This window comes from Zea mays, chromosome 3 (genome assembly GCF_902167145.1).
Source record: "Zea mays cultivar B73 chromosome 3, Zm-B73-REFERENCE-NAM-5.0, whole genome shotgun sequence".
In the NCBI taxonomy this organism is placed as follows: domain Eukaryota; kingdom Viridiplantae; phylum Streptophyta; class Magnoliopsida; order Poales; family Poaceae; genus Zea; species Zea mays.
In genome coordinates this window covers 92,730,336-92,737,830 of record NC_050098.1, presented here as the reverse complement: position 1 = coordinate 92,737,830, position 7,495 = coordinate 92,730,336, and positions in this window count along the sequence as shown.

Below are 7,495 nucleotides of genomic sequence, written 5' to 3'. Positions count from 1 at the left end.
CTGCCACCGTAGACCGGCCAGCCCAGCCATTTCCAACCCCGACCAGCCCTCGGAGAAGACTGTGCACGTCTCCGTGAAGCTCCCCGAGCGAGGAATCGGGCTCTGCTTCACCGGAGAGGCCGGCCCAAGGTCACCGGACTTCAACCGACCGCCGGCAACCGTGGACCGAGGTACACCGTGCACCTCTCTTCGATTCCTTGCACGGCTAGACTCCTTAGACCTCCACAAAGCTCCCTATGCCCTTGGATTGAACTATGCCGCCGTGGATAGGCCGGAGCACACGCCGCCGACGAGCTCGCCCGCCTGCTCACGTGGACCGGGCGATTCCGGCCATCCCCGACGACGAGCCGTACCTCGACGTGATCGCCAGACCCTCCCCGAGCCAACCCTACCCTTCGCCGGACCTCCCTCGCCGCCGGTTAGCCGCGCCACCCTTTTCTTTCCCGCGGCTACTGTTTCAGTTGAGGGAGGGACTGCGGGTGAGAGGGAGAGAAACCCAGGGGGTTAAGTGAAAGGTCAGAGACTCAAGTGAATAGTGCCTTAAGGGTAGATCTGCGAGGTTTGAATTGTTTTAAACCCAGGGACCTCGGCGCAAACTGTTTTTCCAGGAAAACTTAACTAAAACCTAATTTAAATTCAAACAGAAACTTTAAAAACCCATAACTTCTGTTTGGTTTATCCAATTTTGGTCAAACCAATTTTGCCAGACTCTAAATCATGTAACCTATTTAGGAAAAATATAAAACCCCTTGGTGCTGTGGAAAACTTAAAAGTTCTGATTTAATGTTAACTTTGGCCAAAAGCTAAATAATAGTAAGAAAAATAGTTAGGCTAATTGACTAGGGTTAGGAAAATTTGGAGAAGTTTATATTCACCTACTAACCTGTTTAAAAATGTTAAACCCCTCTGTCCATTACATTTAAGTTAGTTTTACCCTTTATTCTAAAATATCCTTAAAAATGGGGAAAATAGAAAATACAACTTAATTAATGAACCAGAGAGCACTCCTATTTTTGTTAAGATACTTAGTTAATGTAGTTCACTAGAAAAATATATCATACCCTGTTTTAGTGTAAAATAATTAAGATCTCTTTTAAATTAATAAAACAAGGATAACTTAGAAAAACTCCACAAAAAATAACCCCAAGGTGAAAACACCCCCACCCTTGGGATAACTATTGTTTTATTAGAAAGAATCTAAGAAAAATATGAAATCTGCTGTTTGACATTTTTCAAATAATAAGGTAGTAGAAAGTGCCTTTTTGACATTAAACTTGGGAAAATCATAGCTAATTAACCACCCCTTAGTTTCCTGTGATTTTTAGCACAAAGACCTATCATTACCAGAGGATGCCAACAAAAATAACCTTTAGGACAGAGCCTACCCCTAACTAGGAGGTGTAGTGTAAAGTGCCCCTTTTTGCCTAACTTTTGTTATTTTTGTTTAAGGCCTAACTTTTATACCTTAAGCCTCAAATTCTTAAAACAAGCTAAAATAGCCAGTGACAACCCACTGTAATTTTTACAGAATTTTTGGAAATTATTAAAACCCTGTTGTAGTTCAAACCTACCCTAGAAAACCTAAATGGAAATTAAGGGAAGAGAAATAAAAGATATGAATAAAGGTTGTCCCTAAAAAACTTTATTTGCTGTCCACAAAAATATATCAAAGCAATACCAAACCAATATGTTGTCCTAAAGGAAAACCTAAGTCCAAAGAGTAATAAGTCTATCTATGCACCACTAGAAGCCCCGCATAACTAAGAAAACCCTAAGTTACTTCTTGACTTAGTCTCTTTTTGCATAATGTTATTAAATCATGCATAATCATGACATACATGTTCATTGCATTCGCTAGACTGTAATCTTGCTGACGGAGAGTACATCCTCGTGCCGGAGCAAGGAGCTGCTCCGGAGGTAGCCCCAGATCCAGCACCAGAGCCAGCTCAGGAGGACCTGCCTGCCACTGCTTTGGAAGGCAAGCCCCGGTTTTATGCATAACCTGTTATTTATGCTATTTTACTTCACTTAATGATTGTAGGATTGATTGTGCACTTAGGTGTAGGAATTGTTTGAAACCCTAGTTGCATGATCTCAGGAATCCTTTTGAAATGAATACTAGTATGACAGGGAGAGTAGTTGCTTTAATTAAATAGGATCTCGGTAGAAGACGAGTGATTTTTCTAGCACTCGCGCGAGATCAGGAAATTGATTGTACCCACGTTCACACTATCATGATACTAGTTAGTGGACAACAATCCATGGGGATTGGTTGTTTACGAGATGGAAAATGGAATAAGGATTAACGTGCGGATACCTGTGTCAAGCGTTTGAATGTACTAAACACATACCGAGAAATATGGTAAATCGGTAAGCCTAGTACCTGAGTGAACCTGCCCGCAGACTTTGCCCCTCACGCGACCTGAGACGAGATCTCCCATTCCGGTTATGGTGGGTACAAGTGCGGCCACTGCACGACGGCCAGTCGGGGTCAGTGGGGCATTGTACGCCAAGGCGGTGAGCCCTGATCTGTTGCCAGGGAATCGATGGGGACGGTTGATGTGTGTGGGGACGGAGTGCCCCTACATGTCGTGTGTTTAGGTTTACCTTGCAAGGATAAAAACTCGATTCGAATCGTCTGCTTCTCGCAGCTAATGAGACTGCTTGATCCATTGTACTGCATTGAGTAATAAGTGGAAGTATGATGAGTTGAGATCAGATGTTGATTGTTAATAATGCTTGCTACCATGTATGAGTAGATAGTTCACTTTTAGCCTTAAGAGAGTCACACTTAACTTTGACCAAGTTAAAATCTTGATTTAGAAACTCAGCTAGTGCTTTTGGCAACCAAACCCCACAGCCAAACAGCTGCATGTCTAGAGGTAGAGGAGTAGACTCCTCACACCGGGTAAGTCTAGCTGAGTATTAGTATACTCAGCCTTGCTTGTGGCATAATTTTTACAGGTTCTCTGGAGGAGATGGTTGCTGGGATAACTTGGCCGACCACCCTGCCACCGGGTTGGACTGTCGAGTGGGACCCTGCCTCGGCTGAGGAGGAGCATGAGGAGTGATGGGCCAGGCTTCCCCATCTCTCTGTTTTATTTACCGTTAGTTTATTTCCGCTGCACTTCGAACAATGATGGATACTTTTGCAAAAACTCCGATGATGATGATGGTGATGTAATAATTTAACCTTATGACATGTATGGTTTTATGCTTTATTGTATTTGCTCTGTGACTCACCTTCGAGTGAGATTGTGGTACTTGATCCTGTCAGTGGCCGTGTCGGACTAGATCCGAGGGATTGACGGGTTATTCCCATTTAAGTGTGGTCTAGCCTCTGAGGCGGGATTTGGACACTTAAGTTGGAATAATTCGGGCAGTTCCGCCACAGGATGCTCGTGACATTTGGAACATTCTCAAAATGTCACATGAAGGAGACCCCAAAGCTAAGAGACATAGAATTGAAGCTTTGGAGAGTGAGCTTGCACGATATGATTGGACTAAGGGTGAGTCACTTCAATCACTCTTTGACCGGCTAATGGTGTTGGTCAACAAAATAAGAGTGCTTGGAAGTGAAGATTGGAGTGACTCCAAGGTCACTAGACTATTTTTGAGAGCATACAAAGAAAAGGACAAGAGTCTAGCAAGGATGATAAGGGACTGTGATGACTATGAGGAAATGACACCTCACCAACTATTTGCAAAAATTCAACAACATGAGTCTGAAGAAGCCCCAATCAAGGCATGAGACACTCATGCCTTGATCTCAAATGAACAAAATTCCCCCAAGAAGAACAAAGACCACAAGGCAAAGAAAGTGGTCGAAACATCAAGTGATGAAGATAGTTCAAGTGATGAAGACAAAGCTATGTTCATCAAAACCTTCAAGAAGTTTGTGAGGAAAAATGATAAGTATCAAAGAGAAGGAAAGAAGAGGGCATGTTATGAATGTGGCCAAACCGGTCATTTCATAGCGGATTGTCCAAACAAAAAGGAACAAGAAGCCAAGAAGGAATACAAAAAGGATAAGTTCAAGAAGGGGGGCAAGAATAAGGGATATTTCAAGAAGAAGAAATATGGTCAAGCCCACATTGGTGAAGAATGGAATTCCGATGAAGAAAGTTCTAGCTTCGAAGAAGAGGAAGTGGTGGCAAACGTTGCCATCCAATCTACTTCAAGCTCACAACTCTTCACCAACCTTCATGATGACTCCTACACTCCAACTTTCCTCATGGCAAAAGGAGATAAGGTAACTCTATTTAGTGATGACTTCACAAATGATGATGATGAACAAATTGCCATGAAAAATAAAATGATTAAAGAATTTGGTTTAAATGGATATAATGTTATTACTAAATTGATGGAGAAGCTATATAAAAGAAAAGCAACTCTTGACGCTCAAGAAGACTTGCTCATCCTTGAAAAGGAGAGAAACCTAGAGCTTCAAGAATTGCTATTCAATAAAGATGAAATGCTAGAAGCCTTGACTAAGGAAGTATCTTTAGTCAAGATAACTATAGAGGGTTAGAAGAAAGAAATGACAAATATGAAAACCTCTATAGTTAATCTTGCAAATGAAAAGGATGCACTTGAATCAAGCATGTTAAGCTTGACAGTCCAAAATCAAGAACTTCAAGTGCAACTTGAAAACTGCAAGAACCTTAATGCTTCATATTTATTGGCTGAATCTAAGTCTAGCTCCTCAAATAATATCGTTTGTAAACATTATGTAAAATATCATGCTTCTTGTTGTTTGACTAACCATGCAAGGAAGAAAAGCTCAGAGGTTAAGGTCAAAGAAATATTGAAGAAATGCTCTAGCAATGATGGGTTAAAGAAAGTTGAACCCAAGTACAAGTCCTTGAAGCCCAACAATGGGAGAAAGGGGCTTGGGTACAACTCATATAAGGAAAACCCTAGCATAGTGCATAAGGGGTGGAGATCCCCCAAGTTCATAGAGGGAACCACCCTATATGATGCCTTGGGGAGGATTCACTCCTCAAATGACAAGTCAACTCAAGTAAAGGTAAACTTGAGGTCCACAAAGAATAAGATGAAGGAAGCGGTTTCCACAAATGGAGAAAAATTTAAAGCTCCCATTTCTCACTCTTATCTTTGTGATTATATGTTGACATGGGATTTAGGAAAATTGGTTGTTAAATCTGTGGGTGCCTACACTAAGAGAAAGGTTATGAAAAGAAGTGTGCGGGTACCCAAGGCTATTAGGACCCAATTCAATTTGGGTACCTAAAAGCATAGTCTAAATTTGTTTTGCAGGTCTACTCCTCTGGTGGGTCAAGCTGGGTGCTTGACAGTGGATGTACGAATCATATGACCGAGGAGAAAGACATGTGATGTAGCTGAGGTGCCCGATCTTTCGGCGAGTAGAGATAATTCCGATTTGGCGGAAGATGACCCTTGCGATCCGACTACGACGAGCAAGCCCGAGGCGCCAATGCAATCGCTGAACCAACTCCCTGTGGTTACCGACCTTGCTGATGCGAGATCGGCCTGATCACGAAGATCGTTTCCTGTGCGCAATCGAAGAACGAACAAGAAAAAGAGGCGAGCAATCTAATCTATTACTCGAGGGTGGAGTTCTGAATACACGAAGACAGCGCAGATTTGCGCGTGTTCGAGAGTAGCTAAGGCTAACGTAAAACAAAACTCAGCAAATAAAGGAGGCGCAGCTCCTGAATAAATAGAGAGGGGGCGCAGCCCCTAGGGGCGGCCAACCCTAGGTCGTCCATTATGGGCCGCAATTGGGCTGGTCGTCTATTCTTCCGGGACTTCGTTCTTTAACAACATGATGTAGTTCAATTCTCTTGCACGGGCCCGAGTCACTGGCCCAGGTGGAAGGGGTGGCGCCTGGGCTGGAGAAGGTGCTGCTGGTGTAGATGTGCTCGTGTTGGTGTTGATGTCCGCATCATCCTCCCCTTCTTGAACTGAAGTCGTCCTCGACGGCAACTCCTCATCTTCTCCCGCATACGGTTTCAAATCTGCAACATTAAAACTAGTGGAAACACCAAACTCCGCAGGTAGGTCGAGGGTATAAGCATTATCATTAATCTTGGTTAGTATCTTAAAAGGACCAGCAGCACGAGGCATCAATTTAGAACGGCGCAAAGTAGGAAAACGATCCTTTCTCAAATGCAACCAAACCATATCACCAGGTTCAAAAGTAACATGTTTTCTTCCTTTACTACCAGCAACCTGATTTTTTGTATTAGTAGCAGCAATGTTCTGTTTCGTTTGTTCATGTATGGTAATCATTTGTTCAACATGTGCAGAAGCATCTACATGTGGGGCGTTCGCAGCATTAAGTGAAATCAAATCAATAGGTGCCCTAGGAATGTAACCATAAACAATCTGGAAAGGGCACATCTTTGTAGAAGAATGTGTGGCATGATTGTAAGCAAATTCAACATGAGGCAAGCAATCCTCCCAACGTCTCAAATTCTTGTCTAAAACAGCCCTAAGCATGGTAGATAAAGTTCTATTTACTACCTCAGTTTGTCCATCAGTTTGAGGGTGACAAGTAGTGCTAAACAACAATTTAGTTCCCAATTTATTCCAAAGAGATCTCCAAAAATGGCTTAGAAACTTAGCATCGCGATCAGAGACTATTGTTTTTGGAATACCATGTAAACGAATAATTTCTCTAAAGAACAATTCAGCAACAATGCTAGCATCATCAGTTTTATGACAAGGTATAAAGTGAGCCATTTTAGAGAATCTATCAACAACCACAAAAATACTATCCCTCCCCTTCTTAGTTCTAGGCAAGCCCAAAACAAAGTCCATAGAGATATCAAGCCAAGGAGAAGAAGGGACAGGCAAAGGCATATACAAACCATGGTTGTTCAACCGTGACTTAGCTTTCTGACAAGTAGTGCAGCGTGCAACAAGGCGCTCCACATCAGCGCGCATCCGAGGCCAAAAGAAGTGGGCAGCCAACACCTCATGTGTCTTGTAGACGCCAAAATGCCCCATGAGACCGCCTCCATGCGCTTCCTGTAACAACAAAAGACGAACCGAGCTAGCTGGAACACACAGCTTGTTAGCGCGAAACAGGAACCCATCCTGTATGTGAAATTTGCCCCATGGTTTCCCATTAATACAATGGCCGAAAGCATCTTTAAAATCAGCATCGTCAACATATTGATCCTTCACAGTGTCCAAACCAAAGATTTTAAAATCTAACTGTGACAGCATGGTATAGCGACGAGACAAAGCATCAGCAATAACATTGTCCTTCCCGTTCTTGTGTTTAATAATGTAAGGAAAGGACTCAATGAATTCTACCCATTTAGCATGACGACGGTTCAGATTTGTTTGGGTACGAATATGTTTTAAAGCCTCATGATCAGAATGGATTATGAACTCACGATGCCAAAGATAGTGCTGCCATGTATGCAAAGTGCGCACTAAAGCGTAAAGCTCCTTATCATAAGTAGAATATTTCAGACTAGCACCGCTTAATTTTTCACTA